The sequence below is a fragment of the Saccostrea cucullata genome, unplaced genomic scaffold, assembly GCF_032062105.1.
Source record: "Saccostrea cucullata isolate Sc308-1 unplaced genomic scaffold, CSIRO_AGI_Scuc_v1 ctg5268, whole genome shotgun sequence".
Taxonomy (NCBI): Eukaryota; Metazoa; Mollusca; class Bivalvia; order Ostreida; family Ostreidae; genus Saccostrea; species Saccostrea cuccullata.
Genome location: NW_026930285.1, coordinates 20,961 through 41,953, shown reverse-complemented (window position 1 = coordinate 41,953; position 20,993 = coordinate 20,961). Strand labels below are relative to the sequence as shown.

At 36.2% G+C, this 20,993-nt stretch overlaps 1 pseudogene; it reads right to left on the bottom strand.

The window, feature by feature from the left end:
* Positions 1-6,082: 6,082 nt before the first annotated feature.
* LOC134283596 (uncharacterized) lies at positions 6,083-7,207 on the bottom strand (annotated as a pseudogene).
* Positions 7,208-20,993: the final 13,786 nt, after the last annotated feature.

Genomic DNA, 20,993 nt, shown 5'->3' with positions numbered 1-20,993 from the left:
CCCCCCCCCTAAAATTTTCAAAGTATGGTGTGACTAATATTTATTATGCCACATTTTGGTACAAAACTAACCAAACCACTGTTATTCTGCCTGGTTTTACTCTTAAAATGCACAAAAATCCAGGAGCTTCCGGGGGCTGCGCCCCCTGGTCCCCGCATTCAAAGTATGATATGACTAGTATTAAACACGTCGTACTTTGGTACATGTACATCACTAACCAATAGACCCTTTCACGATAACTGCAGTACTACTCTTTTGCAGGGCAAAATGATATAATTTGGCGAAATATGACGTAAAAGTAATTGTCCTATATACGTCATTTAATTATCTATCAACAAAAACTTCGCCAAACGTTATTGTTTTTCCCTGCAAAAGAGTAGTACCGCAGTTATCGTGAAGGGGCTAATACCATTATTAGTAAGTAATAAGTAAGTAAATCGTTTATTATAGTGGCATGTGTTACAATACAATGATAATTGAGAAGCATTCAATACAATTATTATTCAAACATCCGGACCTATATGCCACTTTTAACAAAATTAATTGAAAATATGCACTATTATTGTGCCTGGGTTTACTCTAAAATACACGAAAACCCAGAGGCTTCCGGGGCCTTCGCCCCCCGGGCCCCCACCAGGGCTTCGCCCTGGACCCACTGGGGGCCTTAAGGCGGCCCCCAAACCCCTTGCCTCAACAAAGTTATCCACGCCCCCTCCCCCTAACCACAAATCCTGTATCCGCCCCTGGAGATTTTGCAGTAAGACTAGCGATGCAGGTAATGCTGAGAAACAAGACTCTGATATTCAGTGGGACGTATCAATAAATTACAAGTATTACATATGCCAGTAAATAGACCTAGATGACATGCCTGTACATGGAGCATTCACAAATGAGGCAATTTAATATATTTTAGGTAGGAGACAGGTATGTCATTCTCATTTTCATATAAACTTAATGTATGTACATGTATTATTTGCAAGATTTAAAATTACTATCACTATTTTAAATACAAATCTTTGGAATATTTTTAATTTTTACATTGGCAGAAAAAAAGGATGCAAAACATATTACAGTTTATCAGGTTATAACTAGAGGTACTGTGAGCAATGAGCTCACTAAATAATACCCCCGCCTGCCATATGAATATAATGGCAGTATCCATGTTTTTCTCTGGAAAATCCAAAATATATGTCAGATCAAAAAGTAAAATAGGAGGTGCACAATGGCAATATGTAATAAAGATTCTGTGAAAGTTTCATCAAATTTCCTTCAGTGGTTTGAGAGGAGTTGCGGATAAGAGATGGGTACCCCAAAGCGTAGCAGACGACTGACGGACGGACTCACAGACGGACGGACGGACGGACGGAATTACCGATTACTATATACCCTCCCGCTTTTCAAGCGGGGGGGGGGTATAAAAACAAAGGTGTTTTTAAGCTTACTAGTGCTCATTATTAAGTATAATTGCATACCTAGTAATTATTACTAAAGTCAGTAAGTGTTCAGACTCCCCACGTCCAGCCCAAATATATCATTTCCGACCATTATTATTACTTAAGTTTAGTTCACTTTATCTAAAAGTCTACTAGAAAATAAACATCTGTCTGAGTATTGGACAATAGAATTTAGAAAGGCAATTATTTATATGTGTCCTTGTTCCTTTAAAGATATATATGCCGTATTAGTGTTTTATTGCTAAAGAAATAAATATATGTGGTGTCTCATCAAGTTACATAAGTTATGTAATTTCTGCAATTAAGACAATTCTACTCCATCACTTTCAAAAGTTATGAAATATTATTTTGTAAAAATTATTTTCTCTCCGAATCGGATATTAAACCGCCTCTTTTTGAAATATTCATGAACACGTGGTCTCGCATGCTCACAGCAAACAATGATCCAATCTCGTGAATGAGCCGAAAAGCATGATGGTCTACTACGTTTTCACTACAAATACATGGGTTAGGGAATTGTACGGTGCGAGTTCAATTGACGGCTAGAAAGCCAATTTACATTTTTTTTTAAAAACCTGTTTTAGAAAAATAGGTAGAATAGTTACTAATTGAGAATTCCCATGCTCACATAAACAAACAAATGCAGTTTTTCTTGTTAGCATACTGTATGTTTCGAAGTTGTACACATTGTAAACATTGTCAATACGTGAGCACACTTCAGAGTTAGTTGCTTTTTGTACCGAGGAATATATAGTCACGTGAAATTGTCTTTTCACTTTCAGTAGAGCACGGGGAAATTGTAAACAAACGGACCTGTACAATAGAGTGGGGGTACTCTTTATCATTGTTCATTTGTATGCAAATGTTAGCATGGGATTTGTAGATGATAATGTACATAATGCATTAAGCGTGTAAATGCTTGGGAAATGTACCACGTCTTTCTGAGAGCGATTGAAAAAAACTAGCCTGTTCGAAAAACACATGAAGTATTTATGTACTGAGTAGTAACCCATAAATGCATTAAATACAACTCATTGAGCTGATTGGTCGATTTGTCAGTCTTGTTGGTTCCTCGCTGAACAGACGTCACAAAAAATAGTTTCCTCGACCTGATGATTCTCGTGATGCTTTTCCCGCGCACATGCGCAGATCCAACATAAACGTCAGCCCCTTATAAATATGCATGAGAATATCGTGTTCTTTTCCCGACCAGTACTTTGTTAATATCGAATAATATTTCGTCGAATTTGAGAGAATGCTTTATTTTTGATAGCTTATCATACTTCAGAAATTTTTGTTTGGTTTCAGCTGTGCAAAAATACGGCATACATATCTTTAAATAAAATAAAAGAATAAAATAGTAGATGTCTGAGGGATTTTTTTTACTTACCTGAACTGAACCATTATCGCAAACCACGGCCAAAATGTACGATCCTCTCCCATTCTGTAGGAGAGGGCTGTAGGCGGATTCTGGACCGTGGCTTGGGAAGATGGAACTGAAAGTGAGAGTGATTTTTTTCCTTTTGGATTAAATATTTTCTGCCTTCTTTCTTGTATTTACATTTTAAACTTATCCAAAAAACTGTTTCAATTTCAACCAAAATTGCAACGAAGTATATTTATTTGAGGATATAATTTGAATGCATTCAAATGAATACCCTATCGAAAGTGCGATAATTAAAAAAAAAAACCCTTATAGGGTAAGCATCCGAAAAATATTCTGATGAACAATTGCACTAGGAATACTATATTAACACACAAACTTATTTTGAAACTGTCGCTCAAGTTACCAATGACTTTTAATGGGAGAAGCAACTTTAATTGGAGAGAAGACATGCAAAGTCCTTGGTCACAAGCTTCGATGTGTTGAATGCAGGATTTGTGACAGTGCAGCAAAACAAGGGAATGTGCCAAGAGATCACTACTGCAAAAAATAAACTGGATTGGATGGGCAAAAAGGTAGAACAAGGCATCAATAGAAAACAAAATGTTAGAATCACATTTAGATTTTAACTTTTAGGTGCTGAACTGGGTTTATTCCTGTCCAAATTTCTCTGGTTAGTAATGTTTTACATTTTTACTTCAACTTTTAATGAAATTAAATAATTTTATTGAAAATAACCATTTTTTATTTTCAAGAGACTGAGCCAGTTCAACACCTGCAACATAGTCTAGATGTATGGCAAAAATCGAAAAGACTGGCAACTACTTTGGAGGACCTTGCAAAGCATTCAACTTTCAAAGCACTCCTTACTTGGATCAGACCCACCACAGACCATTTTTGGTGGTGTTGCAGTACATCTCAGGAAAACACAAACAAACTTTTGAAAAGATGGATGGCAATAATGTACCATGTCAACAACAAACATACTTGGCCTGGAGGAAGGTAAAAGTAAAATGATTTTAAACCAAATTGCATAGATATCTCTTGTTTTATATCAAAAGAAGATGATTGAGTTATTTCATTTTAAAAGGAATCAATATTTCAGAATCAAAGTCTAAAAACTTTTAATGCACCTTGAAACACGTTTTGGTAGGATTGATTGATTGTATATTGTTTAATGTCCCTCTCGAGAATTTTTCACTCGTGTGGAGACGCCACAATTTGGCAATGGAGAGCTACAAATTTTTACCTATACTCGACACTCAGGCCATTGAGCAGTGAGAAATCTATCTGTGCCAACACCAACTGTGACACAGGATCTCTGCTTATACCTTCTCATACGAAGAACTGTTCTCCACGTTCCATAGTGGGATTAGAACCCCCGATGTAAGGATCGACTCCTTACTTTTCGACTCGAGCAAACGGACTAACCACTGCGCCACGCGGGCGACTCGGTTTGGTATGAAGATAATTTTTATCTGCTTTTAGACTTGAAATTATTAATTGTACCTGAACCATAAACTTGATATTTTGGTCATCTGTCAAGTTTATAATGTAAAAGTCAAGGTCACTTGATTGTTGAGTTCCATCTCAATTTTATTGATATGAAAACCATATTTGACAGTTTTTTCCCACAAATTCGAGTTTTCATTTGCTTAAAACAAAATCACTTAATATGAACATATGTACTGCTTTTAACAAATTCATGCATTGCTTTGGTTGCCATAATATTTTAATAGCGTTTGCAGTTAACCCAAATGATATTTGTACATGTATTTAACATGTGTAAATTTTCTGTAAAATACATAAAATATAAATTTTAAGGTAAATTCTTTTGAGGCATACTTGGAGCCTAATAAAAATGTTCTGTATTATATTATAGATGGCATCATCCCGAAGGATTATAGTATCCAGGAGGGGCTAAATGGATGCAAAGAGATTGATCAGCATGCTAGGAGTTAATTAGGTAAAGGTGGAACAAGTGGTATAAAGGAATATGATATTTCTTGGCTGAATGAATCATGTTTCCCGGACATTCATGCATTGAATTGTTTATTATACCGAAACAAGCAAAAAATTTTATCAAGTAAACATAAATTTTCAAATTCGTCACTGCTCTCAAATTCACCTAACGTAAAGTTACTGAAACCCTTTGACACATCACTAATCAGTAATTTTGTGACATAAACCAGCTCATTGTGAAGTCTACTACCCTTGGGAATTTTCTTTTAAAGAACGCAAATTATATTGCGGGAATATGCACTAGGTATCCGAAGAGGTGGAATATGATGAAAAACATGCCGACGACAGTGACAGTGAAATATGAAGGTTTATGGTCCGATCACGTGATACCCTAGAACAAATTAGATAACGCGTATAATATCTTATATTCTTTCAAAGATAGTTTTGAACAGAGATTGGTGTGGGTCTATGAAGTACCTCGCATACTGTAGACAGACGTCGGCTGTCGAAAATTTTTTTTAGCTACAATCTTCTCCACTACTGCCTCAAGCAGAATTATTCATATTATATAAGAAATATGTTAGCAGATTAAGACCACAACAACTATATGGGAAGGGCAGTGCGTGTCACAGAGGACGCTCAACCCTTTGTTCGAGCACAGGGTCAAGACAAACCTAAAATGGGTTGCCTATGAGAAGAAGTATCCAAAAGATTTCAAATATATTCCAGGCAAGGATCCTTTCATTATTATGAAATCTTTTATTATGGATTAGCAAAATAATTTAAGATTGATGGATATAAATTATTCACATGATTTGGCTTATTTCTTTTTCCAATATAGTCCCCATCTATTATTTGTTGAATTGCTACAAAATTAATATATAACATGATTGAACAGTGTATTTCTCTTTCTTAAATTCAGAGCTGATGTCTGTGTGCTTATGGGAGACCTATGGCAAACCATTGTACAGTGTACACCTACGCGAACAGCGACAAGGAAACAAGTTTAAGGTCTTCGCAGTCTAACCTGTCTTGAATGATGACTCCTTAAAGACTCTCTTAGCGTGTATGAAAAGCAGGTACAAATAAGTAATGCATGTTAAATTTTGGCTGCTTATTATAAGCAAACACTCGTGTAACTTGATTTGTGCAAAAACAAATTGGATAGCAATGACATAAAAGAAATACATGTAACATTATTTAACAAAAATCAATCATTCAACTATATATTATACAGGCACAATAATCAATACCATGCCTAAACACAAGTAGGTACATCTTGTTAGTCTGAATCTGAATGCCCAAAATGGCACCCAGTGTATTGACTATTTCTCTGAGGGAACCTAAGGCGCACTGTATGTGTAACCACAAGCTAGTACTGGAATGCGTCTTTCAGCACTAAGACGCCCATGTTGCCATAAGATAAAGTTTCTGTATGCCTGACTTCTAAATTTGGACATGCAAAAGCTAGGGTGCTAGTTGGTTTGGAAGCTCCAGTTCAAGGTATTTGCAATCTCCAGTACATCATGCCTCAAGCAAAGATTGTGGAGTTAAGGCTTTGATGTTATGCATGGAGATTGTCTGCATCAGATGTTCATGCGGGGGTCCTTATAAAGCTGACATCTCCTACATGAACCCAGTGTACACTTGAATTTGAGCTACCTGAAACCTGTCCAGTACAATGTTGCTGTCCCATTATGAAAGGCTGTATTAAATCAGGGCAAGCTGTGATTGCTTTCTTCAGCCTTGTTCTCATTTCATCTGTGGACATGTTGTCAACTGCGGCCTAAAAGTAAAATTGAACATGATAGTAAATGTTTCAGACCTGTTTACCCATATCATTGTCTCTCAGTATTTTTAATTAGATTTGTCCGTGAGATTTGGCATTTGCCAGTAAGATTTCACTTTCCATCGATTTTACATTTATAAATAGAGAACAACTGCTTTTGTGAGTACAAAAACATTGTTTAACAACAGGGTCTTTGTCAATTTATAACATCACAGCGTTTTGGCAACCCGACATCACTAATGTATTTGGAATCTTGCTCTTTTTTTTAGCGATTAAAAGCTTGAAACTAAGACAGATCATAACGAAAACTACCTGCTGAATTCCAAACGAACGTTTTTCCAATTTCCGTATTTTCATTAAAGCAAAACGTGAGACGTTTTTTTTGGATTAAAAATCCGTACAAAATACGGCGAAATCGTAAGAGTAAACAGGTCGGATGTTTTGAACTTTAAGTTACTACATATATATGCAGACTATAACAATACACTGTATATCTGAAATAACCATAAAAATGATGCATTCCACCTCATCTCTTGTATTTTCAGCTGATGCCTGTGCTGCCATGTGTAACCTCATCCCTACTTGGCTTGTCTTCATTCTTGGCATTTCGTACACCATTTTCAGGATACGAACCTGCAGAAGAGAAATTGTGAAAATATTCCCTTCCGATGTAGGAGGACATTAACGTGTTGGAAGGGTAAACATCATAAAATAGATGGTCAACACTTCTAGGATGAATGCCCAGGTGTAACACTTTTGTAGCATTTGTCTTAAACTGACATAGCGGATTCATGCAATTACAGTGTAGTGCACATTTTTAGCTTCTTCTCTGCAACCACTCAACAGATTTCCACCAAATTTGACATAAAGCATCTATGGGTGAAGGGGAACAAAAATTGAATTTCAATGGTCCCTGCCCCCCTGGGGCCTGAGGGGTGGGGCCAAAACCACTAAAATTAATGCAATCTTTAAAAATCTTCTTTACTCGTGGACATCAAGCAGTCAAACTGTTAGCATGAATGTAATGACCTTTGAGTCCTCTACCAAATTGTGAAATACATGGCCCCGGAGTGAGGGGTTCTAGTGCTAGGGCGGGGCTCTATTGATTATATAGTGAAAATGCATTATTTCTATAAAAATCTTCTTCTCTGTTCCTGAGTTTTAAATAAACTAAGTAAGTACATAGTTATGATGAGAACGTATTCTTCTTCCAAAATTGTGAATTTTAATGCCCCAGGGTAAGGGGTTCACGTGTTAGGGCGGGGCTCTATAATTATTATATAGAGAAAATGCAGAAATTCTTTGAAAATCTTCTTCTCTGCTCCTGGGTACTAAACAAACTAACTAAGTACATAGTTATGATGAGCAAGGATGCGTCTTCCAAAATTGTGAATTTTATGGCCCCAGGGTCAGGGGTTCTGGTGTTAGGGCGGGGCTCTATTGATTATATAGTGGAAATGTATCATTTCTTTAAAAATCTTCTTTGCTCCTGGGTATCAAACAAACTAACTAAGTACATAGTTATGATGAGCAAGAATGCCTCTTCCAAAATTGTGAGTTTTATGGCCCAAGGGTCAGGGGTTCTGGTGTTAGTAGGGGCTCTATTGATTATATAGTGAAAATACATTACATCTTTGAAAATCTTCTCTGCTCCTGGATTTTAAATAAACTAAGTACATAGTAATGATGACGAAGAATGCCTCTTCCAAAATTGTGAATTTTATGGCCCAAGGGCAAGGGGATCTGGTGTTAGGGCGGGTCTCTATTGATATTATACATGTATAGTGAAAATGCAGAAGGTCTTTGAAAATCTTCTTCTCTGCTCCTGGGTATTAAGCAAATCAACTACCTATATAGCTATGATGAGCAAGGGCCGTTCTTCCTCATTTGTGAAGTTCAAGACCCCTGGCTCAAGGGTACCAAGGGGGGGGGGGGGTTCTACTTATTTACTGAAAATGAATTAATTGATTGAAATCTGCTCCTTGATATTGAGGAAACATTTTTGATAAGTAATGGTGCCTTTTCCACAATTGTGAAGAGTCAGGGGTTCATGTGTGGTAGTGGCACGTAGACTGATTACTGCTGAATATTACTGATTAGTCAAAATGCATTTTTTTTTTGTTCCTCTACTCTGTCTTTGGGTATTAAGTAACCAAACTAAACATGCTAAGTGTATAGTTATGATTAGCAATGGTGCCTCTTTCAAAATTGTGAATGCCATGACGTCTAGTTTAGAAAAATGCTGGGTATCTAGAATTATCAAGAGAGCCAGAAATGATTTAATGAGACATTTCGTTCTAAAGCACTTGGGCTTTGACCATATTTAAAGACAAAATATTCTTCTAGATCACACCACGTTCTTCGCGCGGGAACTGTTGGCATGTGGTGACCACAACACAGCTATCCTTCTTATTGATGACACGAACATTTACACATTTCAAAGACAACTATAAGCATTCATAAAGGTCGCCCACTGGTGAAGCCCATGGTGATTGTTGCTTCGGATGGATACATGTATACAATTGAAATACTGAATTCTTATTTAGCTGACAGAAGGAATAACAACGCAGCTATTCTTAAGAAACATTTACTTGAGGGAGAGGGGGGATTATGCAATGGGCTAGGGATTATGATATTTTTGGTTTTAAACCGTGGATTCAGAGATTCATTATATGTCATTAACAAGCATATAAACCAAATGTCTGATCCTGAGGTTCCTCTCGTACTGAGCAGGAATACCGTAGCAACGACTGCAGTCATCAATGGGGTAAAACTAACCTGTCTCAAGACGGTCCAAATCAGTTGGGTTACAATCAGAGTCAACTATGTTTGGGTAAGGGGCAAAACAACTCTCTGTAAAGGAAGCAAATTTATCCCGTTTAGTTACAAAAATCAGATGGGTGGTAGAATCTGCTAATGGCAGACTTAAAAGATGGCATTTTTTTAGCAAATGTAGTGACCGATAGTCAAATTCTGTATATTGGAGACTATGTTCGCATTATTGCTGCTTTGATAAACAATGCCTTCCCTCCGCCTTTAGCAAATGATTCGGTTAACGACGTCCAGATTGCAGAAATATATGCTAAATAAATCCAAGATCACAGTAAATCCACTGAAAGAGCAAATATGTTAGCTAATTTCATTCATAAATTAGACTTATTATATTTGTTCAATGGTAACACAGAGATACCTTTACGCCACAGAATTCAAATGATCTATGAAAAGAAAATTAAGCATCTAAAGACATGTACATATATCTTAATTCTGTTTAAATAATTATAAAGAAGTAATTAAAAAGATTGGGTAAATTTGTATCGATTAAAACTCACCACTTCTTTCTTGAACATCTCACGTATAGTGACCTGTATGAACAATAAGCAAATGACTAAAAAAAAATCTTTAAATAATTCTATTTAATATAGAGTTATCATGACACTTAGAGTAGGTACCCTTATGTAAACTTCGAAAAATTGAAGTAATGAGCTTTTTGTTGATTACGTGTACATGTACTTCTACAATCCACAGTAATTGTAATTTAATCTATAACTTTTTAAAGTAATTGATCAAACCCTGCATCTACTCCGGTTGAAACTAGCAAACCACCTACGAAAAAGAATGAAGATTGAAGTAAAATCACATGAATTCTAGCAAGCGGAAAATCACATAGAATAAGATGGTCCCGGCACATCCGGTATTAACAGAAAAGGTGGAACTATTCCACTACTTTCAAAAGATGAGTCTCCCGCGGATGGAAGCAAAGCTGGAGAAGAAAAGTGTTGTGTTTGTCAGGACTGGCAGCCTAAGAACTTCAAAACTGTCCATGTACTGAGAGAGTATTGTGTTTCATAGTCAGTGGGGAAATGTGACTTTTGTGATCACTTCATTCACCTTGTCTACCTAGTCAGCATCAATATGTTGGCCCAAAATATACTGTTATTCAGCTCCCCATTATGCTAAAAAAATCTTCGAATGACGCCAAGCTTCAGGAATGCTTATAGCTAGGCATCTTAGATGAGTTTGATTGATTGGTTTATTGTTTAACTCCGAGTCGGCAATTTTTCATTCATATTTCGGTTGAAAAAATGTGCTTCAGCAGGATTCGATCCCTCGACCCTCGGATTAGCAGGCGAGCGCTCTAACCACTGAATACACTCAATTTTTTTAATCGAATCTTGTGGTGTAATTTATTAGAAACTTAAATGAAAATAATACCCAGGTATTTTATTTGATCAGCTAAGACACTCATTTTCTAACATTTTTTTTTATATAGTGTACTATTTAAAATTATAAATGCCATCATAAGTTCGAATAAAGTTCCCACAATTGGCTTACAGTATAGAAGCAGGATTCTATCAATACCAAAAAAAAAAAATAATAAAATAAATAAATAAAAAGATAAGCCTGTCATTTCATTACGCCGTAGAAACATATTCCCTTTTTCATTAGCAAGAACATTTCACATTGTAAATTTGTTTTGGGCCTCAAAATATCAGTTACTGACTTTAACTTTTATTACTTTTACTAACCTTTCATCATAAGTAACAGAAAACATCCATCTATACTTGGAGTAGACCAACTGACCAGATGCAGACTGCAAGACTTTCAGCCGATCCAAACAAGGCGGTTTAAGACATTTGAGGAATATTTATTGAATTTTGGCATAGCAGGATATTTTTAAGGTTAAGTTAAGTTTGATCATTTGTGTAATATCGGCTGATTATCTATGAAAAGAGCAACATGCATTCAAAATGGACTGAAAGAATGTCATAACTGTTCAGCATATACTGACAAGTCAAACATCTTAATGGCTAGTTCAGTGGGAACACTTGGTGAAAAAACATTGGAAACATTTGAAATCCAAATATACATAAGGTATCTGATAAAATGTTAGAATATAAAATTTATAAGAACCTATTGAAGAACATTAAACTTTTAATTTTTACATTTACAGAACACTTTCAAAACATTCTTTTCAACAAAGAGTTGAAGGGATCCTGCCTCCTTGGCCTTTTTCAAATGCAAACTACTACGGTTAGATATTACTGAGATGAGAAAGTAAAATGGAAATTCAACTCCATTTTAATTTTTTCTATTTGATGGGAGAAGTCATGATTCTGGAGTTTGTGAGAGAATTTCTGCCATTGACAACAATAGCATTTCAATAGCAAATATTATAGATTTACAAAATGAACTAGGGATGAGAAAAGAACTGCAATTAGAAATCCTCTTGATGGCTTTCTCTGCCATTATAAGTAAGTTTATAAATGTTTTATTTTTATCGTGTTTCAACAATACTAGAACAGATACCCCGATATATCACATGTAAAATGCCTTTGGTAAATTATGTTCTTTTTTATCGTACATTTATTTAAGTGTTATCCTCTGTATGTTGCTAACAGTTTGGCTTAAGTATGAGGACTTTTGGGTTCGAATCCCATCACTACTAAAATACACACAGAAGTGAATATGTTTGCTAGGTCTCCTTGTACTAAAGACCTTGTACAGGAACACTTTGTAAGAGCACAGAAAACACTCATCCGCCAATTGGGAGCAAGAAAGACAAAGAAGGCTAACTACTATGTTCTGCGTTTGCTGGATTTGTATTTTGTTGTTGACAGTATCTTCAAACAGCTAGATACAGCGATGAATATCAAGCCAAAATCATCAAGGCATACAAAGACGGTCCGCTGAAGATAAAGAAAAAATATTACAAATTTTGAAAACCTTGGAGCCATTTACATTGTAAATGATACGAAAATTGTATAAGAAAATGTGCATATTTAAAAAAATGCACCTGCTTAATTCTGTCCTTTTTGTGAAAACCATCATTGCAGAAATTATATATGTTTATCATTGAAGGGCAAGTTGCACATAAATGGTCTCTGAAAGGTTGTTATTGAAAGCATGACATTTATAAAGACAAGACCCCTATAGAATCCGCCATTTGCAATGTACTTTCACTTTCAAGTCTTAATATTTGGACAAAATAAACAGGGAAAACAACTTTCCAGAGGCTATCCAAGTCCAACTTGCCCTTCATTGATAAACATATAATGTTTGTGCAATGATGGTTTTCACTAAGAGCACGGAATTAATTAGGTGTATTTTTTGAAAATATATGCATTTTTAAAAAGAATTTTTCTCAATTAATATTTTTTCCAAGTATTGTTTTATCGAGTGATTATTTCTATATGTTAAGCAATGAAAAAATTATAAACTGTAATACTGTATAATACCTCACATAGTTTTGGGGCTATTGAAAAAATAATTTTTTGAACATGTTGACCTTTGACGAAACCTTAAAATGATATATGTCCAAGGACCCGGTTTAACGATAGAATTCGTTCCGTGTATTCTCAATGTAGCAAAATAAACACGGGCGAAAACTCGTACTCAGTGCATTTACTACGAACAATCCAGAGAGTTAAGAATGTAAACATGGCAAGTAAAGTTGAAGTGATAAAAACTGTTGAGAAAATTTGTTGAATTTTCGTTTTTTCATGGATTATTTTTTGGGATAAAAGCCATATACAATCTCAAAAAAGGCTTGTTACAATTACTTTGGAAGTTATTTTCTGTATTCTTCAAAGTGGTTCCGGAGCAATTCTGCAATTATTTCCTACATTGCGAGTATATGGGAGGTATTCCAACTGTTGTGAGGGCTTTTCCCGAGACACAGTTAGATTATTCTAACTACATTCTACTTTACTTTAAAGAGTGGGTCCGATCGTACACAAAACAGAACTTGATCTAGATATTCTTACGATAAATCTGTATACCAAATTTCATTTCAATATGTGCAACCTCTGAGAAGAAAAAAAAATTAACGGAAACTGATTGTGGATCGATAGACAACAGCAAAGCAATATATGCCTGCTTTTTTCGAAGGGGAGTCTAATAATGCCGAAGTTTTACAGATGCATCGTTTGTAAGAAGAAGGTTTATCCAAAGTATTGTCGACTTCGCAAAGAAGTAAAACATGCAGCAAAAAAGAGAGAATATTTCTGTGTTGTTAAGATCAGACAGTTAGCGAAAATGATTGTATTTGCGATAAATGCCATTAAAGATATTCTTGGGGTAAATTGGCCGAAGTTACCCAAAATGAAATCAAGGTGACCACATTTTATTTAGGCACAAAATGTAGCAAAAATTGTACATGAAGTATGTGGAATGAAAAGAAAATCTCTATGAAGAATACCCAAGTAGCACGGAAGGTAGAATAAAACACCAAGTGATATTGTAAATAAATGCCTCTTTCATGTATAGAATCATTAACAACATTCCCAGAATGCAGATACTTATCCTTTATTTTTTACGAATTTTTTAAAATATTTGAATTTATTTAATTTTTAATTTATTATCTTTAATTTCATTTTCAATTTACTTGAAACATTCCTGTTGACTATGTAAGAATTAAAATACAACAAAATAATTTTTTTTCATCATACATTTTTTATTATTTCTGAAAAAAAAAAATGTTTTTTTAACATTCATGTTTAATTTCCTGAAAACCAGTGGATAAAACTGTACCAAAATCAATAAATAGAAAATACACATGATTATCAATGATATGCAAATGAAAAATTGAAATGAAATTTGATTTTAGATGGGAAAATCGTAACTGACATATATTACAAGGCCACGGAAACAAAACAATACCTTCTCTACGATTCCTGTCATCCAAAACACATCAAGAACAACATTCCATATAATTCAGCTAGGCGACTCTGTACCATAATATCGGACAAGGATATTTTAAATGTCAGACTTAATGAGTTACGGGATTTATTAAAACAAAGGCATTATCCTGCTTTACTGATTGAAAAGAGAATAGACAACGCCAAACTACATGACAGAAACAGCCTACGTCAGATACAATACAAGAGTCCCATGGGCCAAATCGCTCAACTGAGAAGCTTTGACCATTCTGTTCTTTACCAGATTTCCCCCTTGTAATACATATTGCGACCCCGCTGATCATAATTTAGACATTTTGAAATCTACACTACCCCAGGATGTTACCATGTGCACATAAGTTTCATATTTTCTGCCCCAGTGGTTCTTGAGAAGAAGATTTTCGAAGATTTTCCTATATATTTCTATGTAAAAATTTGATTCCGCATTGTGGCCCCGCCCTACCCCCGGGGGTCATGATTTGAACAATTTAGAATCTACACTACCCCAGGATGCTTCCACATAAGTTTCAGCTGTTCTGGCCCAGTGGTTCTAGAGACGAAGATTTTCAAAGATTTTTTTTTTATATATTTCTATGTAAATCTTTGATTCCCCATTGTCACCCCGCCCTATCCCCGGGGTCATGATTTTAACAATTTAGAATCTACAAAACCCCAGGATGCTTCCACATAAGTTTTAGCTTTTCTGGCCCAGTGGTTCTTGAGAAGAAGATTTTCAAAGATTTTTCCTATATATTTCTATGTAAATCTTTGATTCCCCATTGTGGCCCCGCCCTACCCCGGGGGTCATGATTTGAACAATTTAGAATCTACACTACCCCAGGATGCTTCCACATAAGTTTCAGCTTTTCTGGCTCAGTGGTTCTTGAGATTGATTGATTGATTGTATACTGTTTAACGTCCCTCTCCAGAATATTTCACTGATATTGAGACGTCACCATTGCCGGTGAAGGGCTGCAAATTTAGGCCTATGCTCGGCACTTACGGCCTTTGAGCAGGGAGGGATCTTTATCGTGCCACACCTCCTGTGACACGGGGCCTCGGTTTATACGGTCTCATCCGAAGGACCGCCCCATTTAGTCGCCTTTTACGACAAGCAAGGGGGTACTGAGGACCTATTCTAGCCCGGATCCCCACGGGGGGGTTCTTGACAGGAAGGTTTTCAACGATTTTTCCTATATATTTCTATGTAAATCTTTGATTCCCCATTGTGGCCCTGCCCTACCCCCAGGGATCATGATTTGAACAATTTAGAATCTACACTACCCCAGGATGCTTCCACATAAGTTTCAGCTTTTCTGGCTCAGTGGTTCTTGAGAAGAAGATTTTCAAAGATTTTTCCTATATCTTTGATTTTCCATTGTGGCCCTGCCCTACCCCTGGGGGTCATGATTTGAACAATTTAGAATCTACACTACCCCAGGATGCTTCCACATAAGTTTCAGCTTTTCTGGCTCAGTGGTTCTTGAGAAGATTTTCAAAGATGTTTCCTACATATTTCTATGTAAAACTTGGATCCCTATTGTAGCCCCGCCTTTCCCTTGGGGGTCATGATTTGAACAATTTAGAATCTACACTACCCCAGGAAGCTTCCACATAAGTTTAAGCTTTTCTGGCCCAGTGGTTCTTGAAAAGATTTTTTAATGACCCCACCCTATTTTTGTCTTTTCTTGATTATCTCCCCTTGTGAGGGGACTTGGCCCTTCATTTTAACAATTTAAATTCCCCTTTACCCAAGGATGGTCAAAATTGGCCTACTGGTTCTTGAGAAGAAGTCGAAAATGTGAAAAGTTTACAGACGGACAGACAGACAGACGGACGACGGACAAAATGTGATCAGAAAAGCTCACTTGAGCCTTCGGCTCAGGTGAGCTAAAAAACCCGAAAAAATCTCATTCCTAACGTATCTACACTTAATCCAAAAAACCAAGAATTTTTCGAAGTCATCAAAACCAACATGCCAATTTTAGAGAATGATCCAAGGAGGAAAGACGTATTCAGTGAATTTCAATTAATCAAAAGTAAACGACAGAGCCCCTCCTTAAAGAAGATTTTAACACGAGCCAAATTTAACAATACAGAAGAAACAGTCGGTGTTAAAAAATGTCAACATCCAAGATGTAGAACCTGTCCCTTTTTTACAGGAAACCGAACAGTTTATTCTTAAAAACGGAAGAAAATTCGTTATTCATTCTTCTTTTACCTGCGAGAGTTCCAATTTGATATACGTCATGACATGTTCAGGATGCGGCGAACATTATATTGGCCAAACCGGGGACACCCTTAGGCACCGAATGACTGTCCATCGTCAACAGATTCGTCAAACCGAGTACCAGTGCACTGCCGTGAGCGGACACATCCGAACATGTGCTGAAAACATTTTTCCTAACTTTACAGAGTTTCCTATACTGTTTTACAACAGTTCTACAACAAGACTTCCGAAAAAAAGAACGTGAAACCAAGGAAAAACATTTTATTTCATTGTTTTAACCAAAGCTAAATGCCCTGTTACGAAAGATAATTTACAATTTTCCCGCATTATTTGTCTAATAAAAACGTAATAGCGTAACATAAATGACGTCATAATGAACTGTACTACAGCGCAACACTTATTTGACGTTACATGACATCACAATATACTTTGAAATGTTTGTATCTATATACGAGGGGTGATCAAAAAGTTCGCAAACTAATTCTCTATCTACCTAACTACAGTTCTGACAAGAATGAAATCTGTCACACATATAGCCCTAAACATGTGCTTTATGCAGTATGTTGAAATGTGCGTCATAATTATGACGTCATGATGTTAAAATGACGTCAATATAGAGGCGACTGTGACGAAAATGGATGAGTCAATCGTACTTGAACAAAGAACTGTAATAAAATTTTATGTAAAACTAGGTAAATCCTTCACGGAAATATACGAGGATTTACATAAAGTTTAAGGGGAATGTGGGCTTTCAAAAGATACAGTAAGTAAGTGGATGAAACATTTTTTTGAGGGAAGGGAGACGGTGAAAGATGATGATAGATCTGGGTGCCCGCTGAAAGTAAGTACCGAGATAAACGTGTCTGAGGTTGAACAATATGTAATGAAAGATCGAAGAGTTACGATTAGGGAAATAGCTAATGATCTTAGCTTGTCTTATGGAACAGTTCAAGAGATTTTAACGAGTAAGCTTAACATGCGGCGAGTTTGTGCGAGATGGGTCCCTCGCCTCCTTCTGCCAGAGCAAATGAGGGTGAGAGTGAATGCGTGCCGGTCCTACGTTAGTAGATATGAAAAAGAACAAAATTATTTCATGAATAGAATCATCACATGTGATGAAACTTGGGTATATTTCTATGAGCCAGAAAGTAAACAGCAAAGTACAATTTGGAAGCATCCTTCCTCGCCATCACCAATAAAAGCACGCGTAACCAAGTCAGCAGGGAAGGTTATGCTCATAGTTTTCTGTGACATCAACGGTATAATTCTAAATCACATGGTACCACCCAAAACTTCAGTTACTGGGGACTACTATGCACGGGTTATCAAATCAGATTTGATGAGAGCAGTAAAGAGAAAGCGCCCAGATCTGATAAGATCTGGATTCATTCTGCACCATGATAACGCACCTAGCCATAAAAGTCGGGTTGTGATGGACACCATGGAAACACTGGGTATAGAAAACCTAATTCATCCCCCCTACAGTCCAGATTTGGCAATTTGTGACTTCTGGCTATTTCCAGTTTTGAAAGATAACCTACGGGGAGAAAAATATGAGTCTCGGGAAGATCTCGGTACTGCTGTGAACAAGGTGCTAAGGGCCATGTCACGTGATGGCTTGGATCACGTGTTTCGCGCATGGGCAGACCGATGGTCTGATAAGGCTGATGTCGTTAAGAACACAGAAGAATTCTGCCGTAAATTACGCTTGAAGGAATTTTTTCAAAATAAAACCGATGATGATATATCTCTGATTAAAAATAGGAAAGGTTTCAGGCCACCGCTTAATAGAGATAAACATTTGGAGGATTATATCTCATGTCTCAAAAAGGCAGCTCATTCCAACATGGCGGATAAAAAGGTAACGTCAAATATTCCACATAATCAATATCAAGCAATGCAAAATCTTAAAAGTGACCAAACAATTGTCATAAAAAGTGCTGATAAAGGAGGAGCTATAGTAATTATGGACAGAGAACATTATAAAGAAATGTCCCTATCTCAACTCCAGGATAATCAGTTCTATAAGAAACTAGAGCAAAATACAGATCGACAAACTATGCTCAAAATAAAAAAAACTCACAAAGAAGTACCAAGGTAATCTCACGAAAAATGAAATTGAATACCTTACGGATTTCGAAGTTAAAACTAGCCATTTTTATGGTCTTCCCAAAATACACAAATGAAAAGAAATCCGGGAAAATGTCAAGAAATGTAATTCTACGTACATTAAACTTCCTAGACCAAATGATCTTAAACTGAGGCCCATCATTGCAGGACCCGCATCTAGTACACAAAGATTAAGCAATCTACTAGATATAATCTTAAAACCACTGTGTACCAAAGTGACCAGTTTGCTGATGATATGGATTTCCTCAACTATATTCCACAAACAGTACCAAGAGAAACATTACTTGTTAGTTTTGATGTCACCAGCTTGTACACTAATATTACGCATGAGTTAGGAATTGAGGCGATCAAATATTGGTTGGATAAGTATCCGGAAGAAATTGACGATAGATTCCCCGCAAACTTCATTTTAGAAGGACTTAGAATTGTACTAGAGAATAATAATTTTCTGTTTGATGATGAAAATTATCTACAAATCAAAGGTTCTGCCATGGGCACCAAAGTCGCCCCTACATATGCCTGTTTAGTAATGGGATTTTTAGAAGAAAAACTTTACAACATTTTGCCGGTGTAAAGACGAATAATGACCCCCATCGAATAATGACCGAGGGTCATTTTTCGACAGCGAAAAATTAGCCCCGGTTTCGACGGCGAAAAATGACCCCCGGTCATTATTCGACGTCGAAAAATGACCATTTTGCCCGTAGAAAAAGTGTCACTACCCTAAAAATGCAGAACCCACGTGAAGAAAAATGACCCCCGTAGAAAAATGACTCCCTGTGGATTAAAGCTGAATTTTTTAGGGGGCAAAAAAAAAATTAGATAAAGAAGCATATTGGCCAAAATGCTCACCTGAGCTATTTGGGAATTAATTGATGATATGTTGATCTCATAACATTCTACAATTATAGCTATATTTTAAGGTCAATGCGATGATTCAGAATCTAAAGGATTAAAAGATTTCTCGAGGCTAAAGGGTTAGGTAAACATTTTTTTCCGATGGTGGAAATCATCGTACTGACAGAAAAAATCAGCAGTATTATATATTATTATATCATCCGCTTGAAAAGCGGGAGGGTATAATAGTGATCGGGATCTCCGTCTGTTACGCTTTGGGGTATCCATCTCTTATCCGCAACTCCTCTTATATATACTAGTAAAAAGAAGTGTTTGTGAAACAGCTATGCCCCTGTATGGCAACATAGCGACGATTAAACTGTTCTTAAATGCAATTTAAATATATTGGTACCCAAAGTAGGGTCTTTTCACAAGAAATACAGTTGCAGAATAGAAAAGCCCTAGCACCACTTGTTCAAAAGTAATGGCTAAGGATAAGTTTTTGAATGGTAGGTCAAACTCAAAGCTCAAAGGGTCAAAGTTGATGATTTCTCAAGAAAGGTTTAATGTAACAAGGATTACATATGTGAAGTATGAAAACCCTAGCCCTTACCGTTCAAAAGTTATGGCCAAGGTTAAAAAATTTTTTTCATAAGTACGGAAATCTCCAAGGTCAAGGTAAAAAAGTAAAAGTTTTTAGTATCCAATGAAAGGTCATGCCAAAAAAATACATATGTGAAGTATGAGAGTACTAGTATCTACCGTTTAAAAGTTATGGCCAAAGTAACAATTTGGCATTTTTGTGTAACATGGGACAAACTCAAAGGTAAAGGTCAAAAGGTCAAATTTGGTGGTACCCAAAGTAGGTCTTGTCACAAGGAATACACATATAAAATATGGAAGTCATAGCTCCAATAAATGAAAAGTTATGGTCAAGGTTAAAGTTTTTGCGGACAAACAGACCGTCAGATAGATAGACAGACAGACATACAGACGGACACGATAAAATTATATACCCCCGAATCCTCGATTACGCGTACGGGAACATAAAAAGAAATGATCTTCAATTAACTTTTCATACTATGATACAGTATAAAGAAGACGTTACAAAAATGAAAATGTTTGTTCTGATTTTCATATTAAATTCTCTGAAAAATATACTCAGAACTGAGTAAAAGGGTGGAGTAAAACAAGAATGAAGAAATGTAATGAATACTGTGTGCTTTGTCAAAAGGTTATATCTACATGTATAGCTTTTGCATTGGAATGTGTATTTTACACTAGCCCATAGCTTTACAGAGTATATTTTTAGGTGTTATACACTGTACCCACCCCACCCCCTTTCTTATTTAGGAGGAAGTCGATTATCAACAAAAGCAACAACAACAACAAAAAACTACCCTATTTTTCTATAAGGAGGGACTAAAAATAAGCTTAAAATAATCTACTATTCTACTAATTTTTAACTGTTACTTAGCCACAATACTTTCAAGTATACCTCCACCAGCATTTAAAGTATGCTTTAATCATG